Raw genomic sequence first — 21,115 nt, forward strand, 5'->3', positions numbered from 1 at the left:
CAATAAAGGGGTTGGTATTGGAATAGGAGTCAATCCTAGAGGGACGAAATCTAATGAAGTATGGCAAATGGATGTGACTCACATACAAAGCTTTGGTAGACTTAAATATGTACATGTCACTATAGATACTTATAGCAAATATATATGGGCCTCTGCACAGAGTGGGGAAAAGGCCACACAGGTAATCAGACACTTAACATGTTGTTTTGCAATAATGGGAGTCCCGAATACTATAAAGACAGACAATGGACCAGCATATGTCGGAAGTCGAATGCAAAGATTTTTAAACAAGTGGGGAGTGAAGCATGTAACAGGGATACCGCATTCTCCCACAGGACAGGCCATAGTTGAGAGAGCAAATGGTATCTTGAAACGTTATGTAGCAAAATATCAGGAAATACAGGATGTACAGGAAAGATTAGCAAAAACATTATTTGTAATGAATCACTTGTGTATATTTGGAGACGCAGAACAACCACCAGCTATGTTACATTATGAGAAGGCAAAAGTAAGTGAAGGAAGGAAAGAGATATGGGTAAATTATAAGGATCCAAAAGATGGATTGTGGAAAGGACCAGCTAAAGTAGTAATATGGGGAAGGGGATATCTTTGTGTTTCTACACCAACAGGCACCGTATGGGTTCCAGCGAGATGGGCGAAACCTGCCGCACCTCCCAATGACACCAGAGGAGAGACAAGCTCATCGACAGCGGCTGAAGATCCAGCCCGTTTTGACCCAACTTGAGGGTCTAATCGGACATTCACTTTACTGGGCAACATTGTCAGATGTATGGAGAATTATTGAGTGGTTAAATGGGAATGTAATAAGAAGTGGGCAAAATTGTTTAAACTGCAACAATCCAGATCATCAAGCGTGGGTAAAGGTGTTTTGTGGAGGATGTGAAAAAAGATATTGGATACACCAATCACAGCTATATTTTGGGTTAAGATGTATTAACTGTCGTAATACATGGATTAATGACAACCCACAGAGGGCATTAGCAAGGTTTGCAGGGCAGCCAATTCAAGAGTGTTTCGGTTTGTGGGAAAATCGAGAGTCGTTATCCCTGGCAGCGGCTGTTTGGTGGCTGCAGCACCATAAGCAACGGTTAGAACAGGAATCAAAATCTGCATGTTTACAGACTGAGTGTTTCATACATAGTGCTATTCCTCCGTGGATACAGATTGCTCCCCGTAGGTGGGGACAGATGAAAAGGCGTTACGTAGCAATAAAAGATAGAAGTACAAAGAACAATTGATTAATCAGGATTAGGAATTTATTTGTATCTCCACAGATGGCAACCTTCATTAAGATCCTACCCAGCGTGATTGGCCTGTTTTGGACAATATATCAAGCTGAAGGCTGGATGGTTTCACAACCTAAACAAAATGTCTGGGTAACTTTGGCAAATATGACACATCAAGAAACCTTGTGCCTTTCTACTGCGAATCCGGAAAATCCATTCTCCACCTGTTTGGTGGGAGTGCCAGTAGACACATGGCCAATCCCACAAACCCTTCAGATTTTCTCTCTTTGCAACTCTCCAAAAAATTGTACAGATAATTGGGATGGTGTATACAGTCACCTTCCACAGGTTACGCAAGAACCCCAAGAGCTAGAGTTGCTAGGCTCTGTTATAATGGATGCTTGTGTGTTTTTTAATTACTCCTATAACACCACACGGAGAGGGCAAAATGTGAATGCAACTAATGCTGCTTATCATAATTCAACTGCTTGGTGCAATTATACCTCGACTAACATCTCACGATCTTTTGCTGTTCCTCTTGCATTACCTCCTGGTGTGTTTCTAATCTGTGGAGATCGTGCCTGGGGAGGCGTCCCATCTAAACTGAATGGAGGCCCGTGTAGCCTCGGACGTCTCACGTTATTAACACCAAATGTGTCAATGATTCTGAATATGACTCAAAAACATAAGCGAGTCCCAAGGACCGTTCATCAGTTTGAAAGTTCTTGTCGAGATAACATTGAATTCTGGAATCCAGGCCAAATCATAACGGCCTCCATATTGGCACCAGGAGTTGGTGTTGCAAATGCCTTAACTACTTTGAATAAGTTGGGATGTTGGCTTAGCAAACAGACTAACGCTACTTCTTTAGCTTTAAGTGGTCTTTTAACTGATGTTGATAGTGTTAGACATGCTACTTTACAGAACAGAGCTGCAATTGATTTTTTGCTTTTAGCACAAGGCCATGGATGTGAGGAATTTGAAGGAATGTGTTGCATGAACCTGACAGACAATTATTCTTCAGTCCATGCAAAGATTAAGAAATTGCAGGAAGGTCTGCACAGCTTGAAACAAGTAGATGGATTAGGGATTGAAAGCTGGTTAAAAGGATGGGGACTTTCAGGATGGTTAATATCTCTGATCAAGTCTGTGGGGGTCATGATCTTGGTAATTGTGGTTGTACTTTTGATGTTGCCATGTATTGTCAGTCTTCTGCAAAGGGCCCTGCAGAAGACTGCCTCTGCAATATTTTTAGCACAAGTGCAAAAAGAAAACGGGGGAGATGTGGAGCAGTTTGCTAACAACTGGCTACGTGAGAAAGGGCACAGCACCGAGGAACTGCTGACAACGGCGACGTGATGGGAGAATACCGAAAAGTATCAAAGAAGAACAAAGAACAGAAGCAGGACTATGTAGAAGGCCTTGCAGAAATCATAAGGGGAGAGATTGGTATTTAACCTTAGCAACCAAAGTATCTAACCTTAGCAACCTATAAGGAGCTTGCTTTTTGCAATATGTATGAACTAATTATTGTGGATATAAAAGCAGTGTGAGTACTAATAAAGTTGAGCCTTTGTGCATTAAATGATGGCTGGGCTCCCTCTGCGTTCTTTCAACATCTCTTTAGTCTTCTGAGCTTTCTACTACAGTGCTGCATCCTGGTTTTACTGCTGAAGAGCACTCTGGCTCATGGGACAGGCTGTTTCCCTACATGTGTGCATTTCTGAATTCATACATTCTTCAGTGGTTGACATTGATTCTTACCAGTGGTCTCTAGGACAGCTTTTTGATGCCAGCAGTAAATGATGGAAAAGCCACCATTTGATATTCCTTTAAAAGACCACTTACAGCAGGAGTCCTCTTCACCGCATTCTTGGCTAAAGCCCTGCCTTTATTTTTGCTCATCAGGGCATTGAAAACAGAGCAGGAGTTGCTGTCTTGAGCAGTGTTTCTCACTGAAGAGGTTAACCTGAGCAGCTTTTTCTTGAAAAAGAGCTTAAAGCTGGGGGGTCCTACATACAAGAGCAGCCTCCTGAATGGTGTTGACAAAATCAGGCTATTAAGTATGGTTCTGAAAACTTCAGCTTCTCATGTGATTATTGCTTGGAATAATCCTGAAATAATAATCTCGCTTGGAAATCCTGCAGGTTCAAAAATGAAAAGAGAATGGGACAGGGATCCTGTACTTGCAAACATGTTATAAGTAAATTCTCAAATTGATGTGAGACAGGGCCAATAAAAATTCCAATTGTTTATTTAGCAAGCGGCAACAAGCAAAACAGCGCTGGGCAGCCGGGGAGTTCAACTCTGCCAACGGTGCGCGCACACTTCCCAAAAGTCTTTCTTTTTATATCCTCCATCTCCCGGTATCTGTGTTTCGTCAAAGGGTGTATTCTGTGTCTGCGCGCCTTGTTGCTAGGGGGTCGTTTTCTGCCTCCCCGTGGTCATGGGGATGAAGGCTCCGCGCCTTCCTCGCGTCACGAATTTCTCGTATTTCTTGCTTTCCTGAGGGTAGTCTCACAAAACTTTTGTTTATACCTCACAGAGTACAGACACTTCCCCTTTGCCCTTCTCAACCCCCCCTTCCTTTTCCCTGCTTTTAGTCTCTTGCACAGTGTAAGTCCTTGCTTCAGCATTTTAACTTAGATAAGCACTTATAGTCTGTTAGTATAGTCTGTTAGTCGTTACACAATGTAATAGTTAAGATTAATCCTAGGCTAGGTTTACATAGTTTATAGAATAACATAACACAAGCTTCCAGTATCTTTGACGGGATTTGATGAATAAACAGTTTACTGTCTATCACAATCCCCCCTTTTTCTTTTTACCATTTTGTTCATCAAATCGTTGCAATTCCTGTTGACTTAACAGGAGAGTTTTTCTCAATTTAAAGTCATCACCCAAAACAGATGTCAGATATGTTACCCGTTGCATCATTCTCCAAGTTATGACGTATAATATTACTGACAAAGTCAGACTAATCAGAATTAATATCAAAAGAACCACAATGGGGTGACACAACTTATTTAAGATGCCTGTAGTAGTGGGTGACCACCCAAAAAGGGTGTCCCACCAGTTATGCTCTGCATCCTTTTTTGCTTTTTCCAAAACTCGGTGTATTTCTTCCACATTGTGATAGACAGTAAAGTGTTTATTCATCAAATCCCGTCAAAGATACTGGAAGCTTGTGTTATGTTATTCTGTTATGTTTGTGCGGACACTCCCGCCCCCCGTGCAGGACACGCCCCCCATGGGCTGGGCCAGCAGGCCCAGGCGAGGGGCGAGCATGGGATTCCCGGGCCTGGGACCCACCCCTGGGTCTGCCCCCGCCACCCCGGGCCTGGGCCCCTCACGGCTCTGAACCCTCCTCTTGAACTGGGACCCCCTGGGCCGGGAACCCCCCACGACTCCCCCCCGCCCCGGCTCTGATCCCTCCTCTCGCCCTGGCCCCAGCTCTGTGCCCTCCCCCGGGCCTGAGTCCCCCCACTCGGACCCCCCGAGGCCGTTTGACCCCGGCATTTGCCCCTCCCTGGCAGATGCTGCCGCGGGGGGGCAGCGCCCGGGGCCCGAAGCAGACTCGCAGCCGTTGGTGAGGGGGGGGAGGCACCGCACCCTGCCGCATGTCCCCCCCACCCCGTGTCACCCCCTGGCTGTCCCCACAGTGCCCCCCGGCCGTCCCTCGCGGTGCCCCGTTGTGTCGCCTCTTCCTCTCCTGGTGCCCCCCTGCCTCCCCGCAATGGCACTCGGTGTCACCTTCCCGTGCCCCCCCAGTGTCACCCCCATTCCAGTGTCCCCCCTTTGGTGTTCCCCTGGTGTCCTCCCATGCCCCTGTGTCCTCCCATGGCCCCCCAGTGTCCCCACTATGTACCCCCCATCCATGTGGCCCCCCCATGTCCCCCCCCCACTGTCCCTCCTGTGCCCCCTGTTGTCCCCCCACTTGTGCCCCCCATGTCACCCTTCTGTGTCCCTCCCTGCCATGTCCCTCCCCAGGCACCCCTGCCGGGACTGACGCTCGCTGCTCCCGGACCTGGAACAGATGGTGCCATGGCCCCGCGGTGGGGGGGGGCACCGCACCCAGGTATGGGGGGGTCACCCTTGGGAGGGGGGACTCACTGGGGTTTGGGGGCAGGGCAGGGTGTCGGGGTGTCTGTGGGAGGATCCTGAGTGCTGGGGGGTCTCAGAGAGGGCTGATGGGGGGCAGGGTGCCAGGGGGAGACTGGGGAGAGGATCTGGGTGCTGGGGGTCATCTGGGTGCTGGGGAGATCTAGCGGGGGGCTGGGGGCTGAGGGGGGGCTGCACCCCCACACCCATCTGCACCCCCCGGACTCCCCTCCCCAGGCGCAGGTACTGGAGAACATCCTGGGGTACATCCGGTACCTGCAGATGATCCTGAGCATCGCCCAGGGTGGGGCAGGTAATGGGGACCCCCCCACATCCAGGGACCCCCTCCATGACCCCTACCCCAAATTTTTGAGAACCCTCCCTGGGACCCTCCACCCGTTGGGCCCCCCTGACCCCCTCTTTTGCCCCCCCCCCTTCAAGCTCTACAGGCCACCCCTAAGCCCCTCTGCATTGGGGGACTGCCCCCCCAGTGACACCCCCCCCATCTCCACAGGCCACCCTGGTGACGGTGACACTGTGGAGGTGGGACTGAGTGCTGGAGGCACATGGGGGTATGTGTGTGTGTGTGGGGGGGCAAATGGATGGGGGCACCACTGGGTGCTGACCCCCTCCTCGCCCCCCTCAGGCCCCCCAGGCAGCGGCTGGTGCCCTACAAGGAGGAGGAGGAAGAAGAAGAGGAAGAGATGGGGGGGGCAGCGGCCCCTGGCTGGGCCCTACTGGGAGGCACTGGACTGGGAAGTGGGGGTTCTCCTGACACCCTGCCCAGGGCAGGAGGGGCTGCTGGGGCTCAGCCCCTCCCTGCTGGCCTCACTGCCCCCCCCCAGAGCCCCCTGATGAAGTGGTACGAGGTAGGTTTGTGGGGGCCGGGAGGGTGACGATGTGTCTGTGTCCCCCAGTTCAGTGTCGCCATCCCCCCCAGCCCTCTTCGCAGACGTCTATCTCAGCCCACAGGTGGGGACTGTCAGCCCCCCAGTGTCACCTCCCCCCCCCCCAATGTCACCCCTCCCAGTGTCACCCCCAGGAGACACAACTGTCCCCGCAGGCCCCAGCAGTGGCACCGCAGGAGGCAGCGGCCAATGGCAGCCCGGCGACCCCCAGGGTGGCCGTGGGGATGGGAGGGACACCGTGCACACAGGGACAGGGTGCCCCCCCCGCCCTAAGAAGAAATGTGTGAACGGGTTCATCATGTTCTGCCATCTGAACTGGAAACACTACATGAGGCGGGGACACGGGGACCCCAGGGGGGTCATGGGGGCCCCAGAGAGAATGGGGACTTTGGGGACACGGGGACCCCGGGGGGGACATGGGGACCCTGGGGACAACATGGGGACTCTGGGGACATGGGGACCGGAGGACAGGGATGTGAGGACAACATGGGGACCCAGGAGGTTGGAGACCCCAGCGAGGAGGGGGGATATGGGGACCCCAGGAAGGACATGGGGGCCCTGGGACAACATGGGGACTCTGGGGACATGGGGACTGGAGAGGGATGTGGGGACGACATAGGGACCAAGGAGGATGGAGACCCCAGGGAGGAGGGGGGGTGTGGGGACCTCAGGAAGGACATGGGGACCCTGGGACAACATGGGGACCCCAGGAGGATGGGGACAGCCAAGGGGGATATGAGCTCTGTGGGGCGACACGGGGACTGGCGGAGGGGTGTCCTGAGGTGGTGACACCCCAACGATGGTGCCAGCGCCCACCCCCGGGGCTGGCCTCCACTGTGGCCATGTGGGAGCTGGCGCAGCTCTGGCACAGCCTCAGCCCCGATAAGCGCTGCCCATACTGGTACATCCTGGTTCATACTGGGTGCCCGGATGCCTGGGTGTCCCCCCCCGGACACCTGGGATTTCCCCCCCCGGACGCTGGGGTCCCCCACAGCGTCCCCTGTCCCCCGCACCCTGTGGGCCCGGCAGTTCAGCCGTCTGCACAACCGGTGACACGGCCGGACAGGGATGGGAACGGTGACACCAACCCCCCTGTGCCCCTCCAGCTGCTGCTGGCTGCCTGCGCTGGCACACCTGGGGGGGGGCCCTCTGCCACCCTGATGTCCCCTCCTGTCCACATATCCTTGTCCTTATCCCGTCCCTGTTCTTGTCCCCATTCCTTGTCTATCCTGGTCCCTGTCCCCACCCCTGTCCTTGTTCCCATTCCTGGTGGTTTTAACCCACAAACCATTTATTCCCCTGGGGGGGGCTGGTCCTGCCCTGCAGGGGACGAGGACACCTGTGGACACTTGTGCCCCCCCCAGGCAGTGGCTGTCCCAGCTGGGCGCTTGCTGAGTTGGGCAATAAAATCCCTTCTGTGTCTCTGTCCCCCTTGTCCTTCCATGTGTTTCATGTGTGTCCCAAGTGTCCCCCCCATGTCACTGGTGTCCCCAGTGTCCCCAACAAGCCTGTCAGCTTCATAGGAGCCTTTTATTGGGGGGGGGGGGGGGGGGGGGGCGGTCTGGACCCCCCTCAATTCTTCTTGGGCCTTGAGACCTGAGCCAACACCCACAGAGAGTAGCAGGTGCCTGCTGGGACAGGGGGGCTCAGGGACACCCTGCCCCCCACAAGGGACCCTGTCCCCTGGGACCCCTCCCTGCCCCCCACCCCAAGGGACCCAGGTGTCCAGGAGGGACCCAGGCATCCAGGGGGATGTGATGGTGGTGGGTGCAGCCCAGCTGCTGGTGGGGAGGGGACATGGGAGTTTGTGGAGCCTCATGGACAATCATGCAGATGGAGGACACATAAAAGGGGGGGCAGGAAGTTGGGGAGCACAAGGGGGGTTTCAGGTCCCTTGGTCACCCCAGGGTGGTGACAGCGGCGAGGCGATGGGGACAGGGCGGTGGCAGCGGTGGCCGAGGAGGCTGAGACCTGGCGCTCTCGTTTCCCAGATGAGCGGCAGGAAGGTGCAGAGGTGGGGTGGGGCAGGGGGACGAGGTTGGGGACAGGGACACTTGCTGCTGGACATGAGGAAGACACTGCTGGGGTTGATGGCCAGGTGGCAGGGGACGGCATCCAAACGGGCACCACGGAGTGTGCGACTTGACCCGGCGGGGAGTGATGGGGGTGGCAGCAGTGACAGGGATGTCCCCAAGTCCCTCCCCCAGCCTCGTTAGGGCTAATGAAGCGCCCCACAACCTGTCTGGTTGTCACCTGTTCCCCTGCGGTCCCCAATGTCCTCTTGGGTCACCCCAGGGTCCCCAATGTGGGATTTAAGAACTGGTGGTTACACCAGGTGTATCTGCAGAGCGGATCCCCCACCCCAGCGGCATCACTGGGACTGCCCTAAGGAAGGAGCTCAGCCCCTGACCCACCTGGGGCGCCGGGGGACTGCCCCGACAGGGACCTCATCCTGCACCGTCGGTCAGCCAGGCCCAGGGAGCTGAGACCTCTTCCTGCAGGTGCCGTGGCCTGCGCTGGCTCCAGGGTGTTGAGCAGGAAATGGACAGTACAGAGAGATGAAGTTTCCAGGCGCTTTCTGGCTGGTGCAGTGATCAGCGTCTCCATCCGCAACTGCACGTTCACCTGCAATGCCGTCTGCAGGTGTGTCTGTGCCTGGAGCGGGATCTGCCAAAGCACCTCTACCTGCAGTGGGACCTGCGCAGGAATGCAAAGCGCAACAGCATCTGCGGTGTGGCGCAGGCAGTAGTGTCTGAGGGAAAATAGTGTCTGCAACAGTGTCTGCCCCTGCAGGGGCATCGGCAGGGGTGTCTGCGTCCGCAGAGACATCTGCAAGGGCTCCTGCAACGGCCGTGGCAGCTGTGGGGGCATCTGCCGTGGTGTCCCCATCTTCAGTCGGGTGTTCACCTGCAGTGCTCGCTGTTGGTGTTCGCTCCTGGAATGGCATCTGCAGTGGGGTCTGCGGTGGTACCTGTCTGCAGCTGAACTGGCTTCCGAGGGACCTGCAGCTGGTTTGGCGTCTGTAACGGTGGGTGCGTCTGCCGTGGTGTGTCAGTGTGCGATGGCGTCTGCGTCTGCCATGCTGTTAGCACTGGTTTCTGCATCTGCAGGGTTAGGGGGGATGGACCGTGCGTCTGTAAAGGTGTCTGCAAGGGTATTTCATTCTGCAGGGCCATCTGCAGTGGTATCTGCATCTGCAGTGGTGGCACCTGTCGCGACCCGGACTGGAAGCCCAGAGAGTCACAACGGTTCTGTGATCCCCTCTGGTTAAATTACGGTGAAACAACACCAGACAACCGGTTAAAATGTTCTATTTGCAGTAGAAAACAATTTAGACTTGGAAAAGGATAATGAGCAACATGGTCTCTTATAAATCTATAAGAAGGAAAGGAAAGGAAAGGAAAGGAAAGGAAAGGAAAGGAAAGGAAAGGAAAGGAAAGGAAAGGAAAGGAAAGGAAAGGAAAGGAAAGGAAAGGAAAGGAAAGGAAAGGAAAGGAAAGGAAAGGAAAGGAAAGGAAAGGAAAGGAAAGGAAAGGAAAGGAAAGGAAAGGAAAGGAAAGGAAAGGAAAGGAAAGGAAAGGAAAGGAAAGGAAAGGAAAGGAAAGGAAAGGAAAGGAAAGGAAAGGAAAGGAAAGGAAAGGCAAGGCACAGGAGAGTCAAATCCAGATCAGCACCCCTGGATCCAGCGCTGTCTCATGTCCAGTGATCCTGGGTGGTGGGTGCACACCCAGCAAAGTTTCTGTCCCCTTTTAAGTTCATTTTATCAGCTCATTAGCATACTAGACAAGAGGGGCGGGAACTCCATAAACTTATTTCCATGAGAGACGAGGATAAAGGTGGAGCGGGTTCCAGTTGAGTCGGTGCGTGGCCGTACTCGCCCTGCCCAGCTTTGGTTTTTCCTCTGTTCCAGAGATTTTTGCTGACTTTACGCTTCTTATTGGTCACCCCAGAGGTGATCCCCTCTTACCAGTTCTTGTTACCACTTCAGCGGCGAAGGTGTGAAGTCATTAGCAGGGCAAGCACGGTGCCTGGCTTGCACAACAGAGCCTCAGAGTGTCGGGCTGAGGGGTACTTGTGCCTGAGGGGAGACACCTGGTTTCACTCAGTCCACTTTCCCCCCTTTGAGCCTCATCTGAGGAGTTTGTCAGTGCAGCTGCAAGGCAGCGGGGGGTGCAGCCTTCTATACACTCCCGCTTCCCTGGGGGACATTCCTTCAACTAACCCAAAGGCCACAGCTTGTCCTGGAGGTTTTCTGTGTCGATGAATGTTTGAGGCATCAATTCCTTCAGTTCCTTACAGCACCTGGGACGTGTTTATTGGTACGTGTAGTGGAACTGGTACCTGTATGTGAAGAATATGGTGGTGATTCGTGTTGTAAAATATGGTGACTTTAATGTGAAGGGCAGGTATGCTGCAGGTACTTTGCAATGTATATAAGTTAAAGGGGATTTACTGTGGTTTTGTTGTTAAAATGGTTCAGAGTTCTTTTCTGTAAACACAGACTCCTATGGACTGCTATTGCGCAAATGGAAAAGTACTGGAGGGACCCTGTCAGAAGTCCCTAGCAACACCAGAAAGACCTGGGAAAGTTCGAGAGGCTCTACTGTGCATGTGCAGACAGGGGAAGGTTCAAGAAACTCTATTGCGCTTGCGCAGCCAGGAGGTGGAAACCTTTTGGGGAGAATTACGCCCATGTTGTGAATATGCATGAAGGTAGACTATAAGGGGGGTGGCACAGCTCCACCTGGTGTCCGTCGGTGCGGAGTGGAAACCCCCCCCCGGCTCACCGGAGTACCGAGCCTTTTTGTTTTACTTGTTCTTATTGCAATAAATTTTTAAAAGTTATTTTCTGGCTCTGCCTCTGCATTTATAACATGTATGTGTAATTGTTTCTGTACCTCCGACTGTATCTGTGTCAGCAATTGCATCTGAGTGTGTTCCAGTGCCCATATCTATAGCTCTTCCTTTGCCTGCGTAGAGGAAGAACAATGTGTAATTGTGCCCATCTCTGGAGTTGTACCAACGTCTGTCACTGTATTTGTATCCATCTCTATATCCTCATCCCTATCTCTGTCGGTGGCTGTTCGTGCAGTTACCCGTTAGTTACCTCTGCCTGTGGCAGCACAGCTCTGTGCTGGTGCTGTATTTGTGTCAGTGCCTTTATGTGTAACGGCTCCTCTGTCTCACGGTACCTCAGTCAGTCATGGTGTCACTTGCTGTATCTGCCGCTGCTTGTCTGGTTGAATGTGTCCTTGTATCTGTGATTGTACTTGTATCCTAAACTGCATCTGGAATTGTAGCTATTTTGTGCCTCATCTGCAACTGTATCTGCAATTCAGTGTGAGTCTGTGTCTGTAATTATATTGACACAGGTGATGGAGCCAGTGCCTGTATTTCTGATAGTGCCAGTATCTGTCTCTCTAATGGTGCCTGGACCTGTAGCTGTACCTGTAACTGTATCTGCATTGATAACGCATCTGCAGTGGTGTCCGCAGTGCAAATCCTTTCTGTAGTTCCATCTGGAGTAGTATTTGCATCTGCAGTGGTATCTGCAGCCGGAATGGCATCTGCAGCTGCATTTGTGTCTGAAATTGCACATGCATGGGCATGAATAAAAGAATTCCCTTTGTAATCCTGTATGTTGTGTCCCAGCCTCTGTCCTTGGTCAGCACGAGCCAGTTGCCAAATTTTGGTGACAGCTCCCCATCATGGCCACACAGTAGCGGTACCAGCACCAGTTCTACCGCAGTTGGGAGTGGAGAGGAAGAGGACAACACCAACCCAAAAGCACCCCAACCCCCCGCTCATCCCCACGGTTGGGGCAGGATGGGGCAGCACACACACGTCGGCATTGCAGGGCCACTGGTGCCGGCCCCATCCCTTCCCCTTGGACACAAAATTCACCTCCCCCAAAAAAATCATGCTTGCGATGGGAGATTGCAGATCTGGGGAGACTGTTGGGATAGGAAACCATCACGGGGCTGAGAAATCATCATTGACATGGGAAACCATTGTGGGGATGGGAAAGATTCATTGGAGACAGGAACTCAGCAGGATCGGGAACCGCTGAGATGGGAGTTGTGGTGTGAAGAAGCAAAACCCTGTAAGGCTGGCTGAAGCAGGTGCTGGTGGGATGATCGCCATGGGGCCAGACTCCCAAAACCCTGTTTGCCCCAAACAGACCCCGCACTGCCCAACCACCATGGTAGGTACAGCAGCAGGCTCCCGCTCCTCCTCAGGCTCCTGCTCTCCAGGGAACTCCCCCGCCAGCTCTGCCTGCCAGGCTCTCACCCCATCACCCCTCTTCACTTCCCCCTGCAGAGAGGTTCCCTATCCAGCTGCTGACGGCATCAGAGGTGCCTGGCGGGAGCCTCACCACCCCAGCCATGTCACCGCTGATCCCTGCCTGAGTGCTGCCCTCTGTCATGGTGCTGCCGGTGTCCCATGAGCCTGCCCAGGTCCACACTGTCACCTGCCAGCTGGCCCAGGCCACCGCCTGGCAGGGGGTGCCCAGGGCCCTTGGGGTCCCGGGCAGGTGTGTTGTGGGTGGGTGTTTTAGATCACTTGAAGAGACACTATGGAAGGTATTAGCAAAAAGTGATTTTAATGTGATGTTATAAAAGTGTGCCTTTGCAAAGTTCTATGGCAACGTTCACTCTATGACTTACTACATGGAAGAAACATACAAAGGAAAATCAAGTTAGAATTTATTTAAAATTATTTACACAGAGACCAGAAACGTAAAAAGGTAAGGGAGACCCTCCTGTTCAGTCACAAAGTTCAGAATGGACCCCCTTGCTTTCTAAACTCCTGATGGAGCTTAGATGCAGCTAGATTCAATCTTAATCCCAGACTTGGTCAATGGTTTATGCCTAACGGGAGAGGTACAAAGGGTAAGGAAGACCTCCCGTTGAGTCTCGAGTTCAGAACACACCCCCTTGCTTTCTAAACTCCTTCTCAGAGAGACGTCTAGGTGAGGCTGGATCCAGGCTTAGTCGCAGACTTGGTCAACAGTTTATGTCTAATGGAATTAATATAAAGGGTAACTCTTATTAATATAAATGGTAACTCTTATTACACCAATTTGTGGGGGAACGAGTGATTATGGATCCTACACAATTTGAGGTAGCAGTAATTAAAGATTTATTAACACTGTGTTTTGCTGATCAGGGATATCAATTGAACTCAGACACCAGAGTGAAAAGAGCAGGCGTATTTTACTAGAAATAACTAAATAATATAACAGAATAATACAGAAAACATACAGTAAGAAAAGACAGAACAGTGCACTTAAACAAATAGGAAAATACAGGGTAATGCATCAAATCATTACTACCTGAGAGAGAGAACAGTGATTAAGAAAGATCCATCACCACTTGCATACGTTACCATCATCCAGATCCGCAGTCGCTGGGGAGCCCCGGTTACAGCGAGGGTTTGGAGAACCTTTCCCTGCAAGTGGGAAATCCTACGCGGTGCGTCCACCCGTAGGTGAGGCTTCCAAAGTCGCTGTGAGCGGGCCCAGCCTTATATACCTAAAAATCAGTAAGCCAGAATAGCTGGCACCTTTGTTTTAAGCGGAAATATCTGGTTTTCATCTCACATTAGGTTCCCCCCCAGAGCCTGGCCAGGGCTTAAGGGAGAAGCTAAGGGAGTTTCCCTGCTTATCTAGTTAATTTATGAGCAAGGTCACAAGGCCAGACAACTGTTTCTGTGGCCTTGTTATTTGCTCACACATAAAGAAATATAAGGATACATTCAACATAGACATGTTTTATGATGTTTAAGCTACGTCTTCTATGCATATTTCACTAATGACTACACACGGAGTTAGCAGTTTCAGTTCAGGGCCTGTTGCTCAGGCTTCAGTATTCCCACCTTTTACATCAGAATAGTTGGTTTGCTATAACTTAGTATAATACCTATTAGCACAATGGTTATCAGTTATAAAATGTACAGGATTCATCTATAGGTCAACTCTGGCTTGGGCTTATTGTCCAAGCCTTAGCACTTCACACTGTTACGGTAAACCACAAGATTAGATTGAATGATTTTTAACAATATTTAATCATCAACCAATTATCAGAGTGATTTAACAGAATTTGTTATAATCAACACTATGAAGTTTCCTAAATCGAATGTGCAAACACAAACACACACACACACAGATACAGAATTTAACCTATGATAGTAAATTATTGGTACCAAACGATCTTTGAAACTTTGGAGAAATCTGATTGTAGTGAACTACTCACTATTCTCCATCATCAGCATTTGTCAGCAGACGATCGTTGAACCCTTTATCTTCACTGGCATCTATCAGCAGATGATCTTGGAAATCTTCCTTTGAAATCTTCAAGAAATCTATTATTTGAAATCCTCGTGATATCTACCCTGAGAGGCATCTCAACTCAGAGATACTGGGTCACAGCCTGCTGTGATCCTGGAGAGCTCAAAGGGTCTTACTCAGGATTGCTATTTATAGGATCACAAGATGATTGACTTTGGTCAGTATTTTTTTTTCATTTTGGCCATATTGTTGTTTAAACCCGGCCGGCAGCCAAACACCACACAGCCGCTCACTCACCTTCTCTGCACAGGGGATGGTGGAGGCAAGGCCAGCGGCGGCAAGGCAGGCAGCCCCCCTCCCTCCACGTTTCACCCACAGCCCGGGTGCACTCACAGCCGCAGCCCCAGGGAAGAAAGGGAGACAGGCCGGCACTTTCTCTCTCTGGCAGCAAAGCTTGCTCCCTGCCCAGCTCCGCTTGGGGGGAGAAGAGGCTCCAGCTCCCAGCCCCTGACAGGGAAAGTGCTTCATCCTCCAGGTGCCTCTCGCCCAGCACAAGAGCCCCCCCTGCCCTGTGCTCCGGGGGCAACCTCCCCCCTCAGACCTTCCCCAGACCAGCGGCTGCCGTGCAGGGACACAGATCCCACAGGAGGGTGAGCACAGCCCACGGCCAGCAGAGGTTGGGCAGGACCGTGGGCCCCCTGCCCCGGGCACCACCCTGCCCCAGGCACCCCACTCTTGCACAAGGGATGCCCCCAGCCCTGTGGCATGGGGCAGGGGGTGTCACCACCCCCCCCGAGTTCCCCCGCAGCCCCGGTCCCTGCTCAGCCTCGCTCCCAAGACCCCCCTGCCCATGGGTGAGCCTCCTGGCAGCACCGGCACCCAGAGCCACCCTTCGGCTTTCGGTCGGGGAGGGGACACAGCCACCCCCCCCACCCCAGGATCCCTCACCTCTCTCACTCCGCAAGGGCCACGGGGACACACTCACGGGAGGATCCCCAATGCCAGACAGGCTGTTGCCCCCATTTCCAGGGCAACTGGGCATCCTGGCTGGCCCCCAAACTGCCATGGCAACAGCGGTGATGTGCCGGGGGTGGGGGGAGGCGGGCATCTCCGGGACACGGAGGCAGAGGGGACAGGGATGCTCAACGCCCAAAGCCCCCAGTGAGCACAGCAAGCAGGTCCTGAAACTGCCTCCAGCACACCCGCCAAGCTCCAGCACAGCTGCAGCCCTGGGTGCATTACCCCGGCACGGGGCAGCGGCTACAGCCAGTCCCTTGCTGACCCTGCTCCGCTCTCTGACCCAGTCCTGGGCCTCACCATGCCTGGAGATGGAAAACTCCTCAGACAATCCCCCCTCTCACAGAGCTCCCTGCCCAGGTACACGGGTGCAGCTGAGACAGGGAAGTTGAAGGAGGACCAAGTCTCTTCCGGGCTTCTTCCCAATGACTGGGCTTATCGGTTCCAAGAAGGCTTGCAAGCCAGCCACAAAAGGAAGCATCAGCCACTACCCCTAGGGGAGACCCACGCTTTCAAAAAGAGAGCCCAGAAGCTGAAATTTCACCACCGTAGATGCTCAGGACCATGGAGTCAGAGGAGGGACGGGGTTTATATCGCTGCCCCCTCTCCATTCCTGGGGTTGGACATACCCACCTCTGCTCCCTCAGGGACCAACAAGCCCCTCTTCCCTTGCCAACACTCCCTCTGCCCCATGAGCTCCCCTCTGCTTTCCTGCACAATATCCAACTGTTACCAGTAAGCTCAGCTTGGAGCCATCACTCCCAGCTCACACTTGGCTCTCAGCTGGCTGCCTGCATTTCTGACTCCAAGAGGACACATGTGGAGCAGCCCAGGGCATGGAGCGGGGATCACACTGGCACACAGCCCAGCACAGAAGCAAGCCAGCCCCCTCAGCACTTCACACAAGCCACCCTCCTCCATCCTAGCAGGGTCTGACCAAAGCAGGCTGCTGGCCCTGCTCTCTTCAGAGGCACAGGGAACTGTTGGTTCACGCAGGGAGCTGCTCTACAGGGCTGAAAATCCTTCCCCCATCCCCTGGGAAATGCCACTGACAGCTCTCATCCTCCTGCAGAAACACACGAGAGTACAGCCAAGGCCAGCAGCAGGTGTGTGGCATTATTAACCTCTCTCTTGCTGCAGTGCCAGAAGGACACAGGGCACCATCAGCCTGCATCCCCCCACAGCCCTGCTGCAGACTCCGAGACAAAGCCCCAGCACAGGCACTGCCCAGCTTCTGGACACCAGGACCAGAGCCCCTGGGGGGTGACACAGGCACATCAGAAACGTCTTTCCTGGCATCAGTGCTGCACTCACCAGATCGAACCCACAGAGTAACTGGGCACAGCTGGTGTCTTGCAGAGGACATGGAGCTGCAGCAAAGACAAAGACAAGGGCTGCAGTGAGGACCAAGGGAGAGGAGGGCAGTGCTGGCACAGACAGCTTACACCATCCATGGGAGCATTCCCTTCCCCCGTTTTAACCCATGAAGGAAGAACTCCAGCGCTCAACGAAGGGACTGACTGCAACACTCAAACCGTTTTAGATGCTATCAAAAGGTTTCCTACCAAATAACTGCAGTGAGATCACTTACCCAGCTGCATCGTCACGAAGTCCCAAACATGAATTCCCAAATGGGCAGTCCATAATCCTCTCTAATCCAAGCAGGGTTTGTACTTGTTTTCTTCTGAGAAAGAAGGGAAATAAAGTTGGCTCCTTTCAGACATGTTTCTCCTGCCTTCCCCTGAGCAATGCAATCCCACATTGCAGGGGAGAACATTGATTTTTTTGGTAGCACACACCTCAACACACAGCCCTGGGTTTGCTTTCTCCCTTTCTATTCCCATGTTCGGAATCAATTTTTTTCCTCACTTTCTGTTTATTTTACATCTCACTTCCAAACCCTGAGCTGGTTCTCTACTCCTTTTCTAAATGAAGACAATATCTCAAATGTCTACATTTTGCACACCCTGACATTAGCGGTGCAACCACGAAATCCAAAAAGAGTAAACTCATTTTTCCCCACTACTTTTTGAAACAAATCAAAGTCCTTGGCCCCAACAAATGTAATGCCTCCTAGGTTTTCCTTTTCTGTAATACTACGAAACCATTTAATCCAGCCAGCTGTCTTTGTGTAAATGCAGAAGAAAATTTACAAGCCTCAACAAGTTAATCACAGCTCAAGGGGAATCTCTGACATGGAGGTCAGCAAGGCAGTAACTGTGAGGCTGTGACTGCCAGGAGACAACGCCACAGGAAGATGGGTCGATTCTGGATGGAGGTTCAGGCCTGACTCAGCAGGGTACTGCCCTTAGGCATCTCAGCCTAAACAAGAAAGTGGACAGTTGTCAAGGGCACTGATCACCTACACAGTTACAGGATGCTTCGATAGTTGTTCTGGGGCTCACTCTACCTTAATCCCAACTCTCCTGGCCTTGTGTTCCCTCTGGCAGCTAAAAGACACCTAAGTCCCCACCATATTGAGGGCAGAAACACACTGCAGTACCAGTGCACTGTAGGGGCAGGGCTTAGTGGCCTTTCACAGTCACAGAGGCAGAGCAGGGGTCAGTCTCTCCTCCTCCACACCCAGCTCTTCTCCTCAGCTGGCAGGGTCCTGCCAGGGCATTCTCCATCCCACCCTGTGCCATGGGGCACCACAGGCTGGGGAGCACCAGGCCCTCCTCTCCTCCACCCAAGGAGGGCACAGAGCCTCCTTCAGAGCCCAAGCACATGGCAACTCTCTACCACTGGACATCTCATGCATTTAAAACCATGGCAATACCTGAGCACCCACAGCCCAGCAAGATCATTCCATGGTCAGCTCCAAGGACCATGCTAAATACCACAAGTGGTCCTTCCCTCCAACTTCTCCAGGACAAGAAAAAAAAACAATGTGCTTTACCTGGTCCACCACAGCTTGGTTTGCATTTGCAGCTTCTGGCATCACTTGGCAGCTCCATTTGCAGTGGGACGGGTCTCCTTGGCTCCTGGTTTCACAGCAAATCAGTCATCCAAAGCCCCAGCAGGTCCAGTACCTCTCCTGCAGGGCGCTTTCAAACACCAACATCTGTTTCTGTGATTTGAAGCAAAGGAGAGGAAGATTAGAAAAAACAAGAGCTGTAAGTGGGACACAGGGAAGGGACAAACCCAGCCCGTGACATGCATTTCAGCCTCAGCCCACAGGAGCCCCAGGCACAGTCACGGCAGCTACAAAGCACCACAGCGTGTTCAGAAGCAGTGCTGGGAAAGGAGCAACTTGCTTTCTTTATGCCTTGTGAAGCACTGAAGGGACAAACTGGTCTCCTTGCCACTGCCAGGCCAGCGGGTGCAGCTCCCTGCAGCACACGGGCTGTGCCAAGAGGTGCTGGGGCAGCCTGAAGGCACCAGCTCTGCTGGGCGAGGAAGTTACAATGTGAACAGGCATCAAGAAAAAAGGCAAAGTGGAATGTAGTTTTACCTGCTCTGGGCAGTTGCCTTCAGAGGCTTAATACAACCATGCAACAGCCACAACTGCTGAGTTTGAACTCAAGCAAAATCCCAAAGCAATTGCTGGATTTGTCAAATATTTGACTGCATTTGTATCCAAAAGTCTTTTGCCAAAAAAAAATGGGCATTTTGTTAAAGAACAGCCACACAGAGGCAGTCCTGGACTGGAACCTGAGCCAGGGCTTTATGATTTTTAAACAGGGCACCTAGTGCACCCCACAAAAGAGCCTCTGCTCTCTGCCGTGGAAGTACTGTCAGACTCCACAGCTTTGACGTGATCGAGGTCTCCATGCTGACTCCCAGCACGTCACATCCTGGCAGTGGGAGCAGAAGGGCAAGTTTTCATTTTCCACATAGAGATCGTCCAAGCTGAACTGTTAAACGAGCTCCTCAGGTTCTTCCTTTGAACCTCTTCCCACCCTTCACACATCCCAAGAACTACCATGAATCAAAGAGCCAGCAACAAAACCAGCCCCAAACATCTGCAGATTCTCCTTGAGAGAAACCTTCCCACTCGTGAAAAAACAGCTCTGTAATAAGCACACGGCCTCAAAAGCAGAGGGGAAAACCCTTCAAAACACAAAGCAGGAGTGGAGCCACTCGTGAAATCAGACTGGTTCATCAGAAATGCTGATCGGTCTGTGCAGGGAGCACCAAAGGCCTGAAAGAATGAATCTGCCAAGCCACTGATATCATTGAAAACAGCTGGGATTTTAGAAGACAAGACAGTAGCCACATTAAAAAAAAAAAAAAAAAAAAAAAAAAGGAGGATAAAAAATTAAAAGATAGGCACCCCAGTGGGTCCAGAATCAGCCATGTTTGCATTTCAGTGACCACCAGCACAAACATCTCCGAGTTTCAAGGCTCAGCGTTGCAGGACAGATCCACCCAAGCCGGAGCTGTCAGCCTCACGGCAGAGCTTTTGCTTCCCATTACCAGGTCTGTTATAGGAGCAGCTCAAGAGGGTGCAGGTTTGGTTTGAGCAGCCTCTCTCTGCCAAGGATGAAAACAGGGATCTGAGTACCCCACTTGTGACTTCCTCTCACACTGAAAAGTCTTCCTAGTGCATCCTGGCACCCGATCTCATTAAAAGGGAAGAGGGGAACAGATGGAAACTAAAAGCAGCTGTCAGCTGCCAACCACTGACCCCATCCGACTCCATCCCTCGCCCCACTGCGGCAGAGGCACAACTGGCTGCTCCTGGAAGGACAACAACAAGGCCAGCAGGAGACAAGGAGGATTTCAGGTGGGCAGTAAACAGCAGGAGCAGATGAAATCTTGGTAAATAAGAGATCCTTTGTCAGGAAGAAATTCATCTGCAATCAGGAAAGACAACATGTGAGGACTGTGCCATGTCCGGGACCATCCTGTCCCTGCAAACAGTGAGGAGCGGGGTGCTGGCTGGAACAGCCACCATGTCTCAAGCCTCTCCAGCACATCTCTGCCTCCAGGCACCAGCAAACCCAGCAGCAAAGTCCCGGTACCTGAGCTGGGATCCCCGGCAGGGCCTGTGGGAATCACACTCCTATCCCACAGCCTCTAGTTCAAGTATTTAAGCACTCCAGGAAGCCTCAGCAGACCCAGGTGATGTCCTGTAAGCAAGAGCATAAGAGAAGGTACATATATCCACCACCCTTCCCTCCAAGGTGTTTGCTTCATTGCTATGCCCAGAGCATCCCCCGTGAGCTCCACCACAGACACAGCCCTGACACTTTCCCTTACAAAACTGCACGGGAACTTCCAGGGCAACTAGGCCAGAGAAGAAACCTTCCCCATTTCCCGAACCAACCCAAAACTTTTTCCTCTTTCCTATAGATAGAAAAAAAATCCCCCCCACGACAGAGGCAACACCTAAGATGGACCAAGGGTGACACTGAAGGTCACAAATTTGCACTCATCTCATCACAGCTCTGCCAGGGACCAGGCAAGGTGTTTGATCTCACAGGGACTCAACTTTCCTACCTGCCAGGCCAGTCCAGCAATACAGATTTGGGAAAAGGCAAAGTCACAAGGACAAGCAAACAGCTCACATTCAACACGGTGCTGTGAATGCTGCAGAGAGGCTTAGC

The 21,115-nt window shown here is 52.4% G+C and overlaps 1 pseudogene; it reads left to right on the plus strand.

Moving 5' to 3' along the window:
* Positions 1-12,681: 12,681 nt before the first annotated feature.
* Positions 12,682-21,115, plus strand: part of LOC141938240 (hydrocephalus-inducing protein homolog) — a 118,663-nt pseudogene continuing 110,229 nt past the window's right edge.

Source organism: Strix uralensis, chromosome Z, assembly GCF_047716275.1.
Source record: "Strix uralensis isolate ZFMK-TIS-50842 chromosome Z, bStrUra1, whole genome shotgun sequence".
Taxonomy (NCBI): Eukaryota; Metazoa; Chordata; class Aves; order Strigiformes; family Strigidae; genus Strix; species Strix uralensis.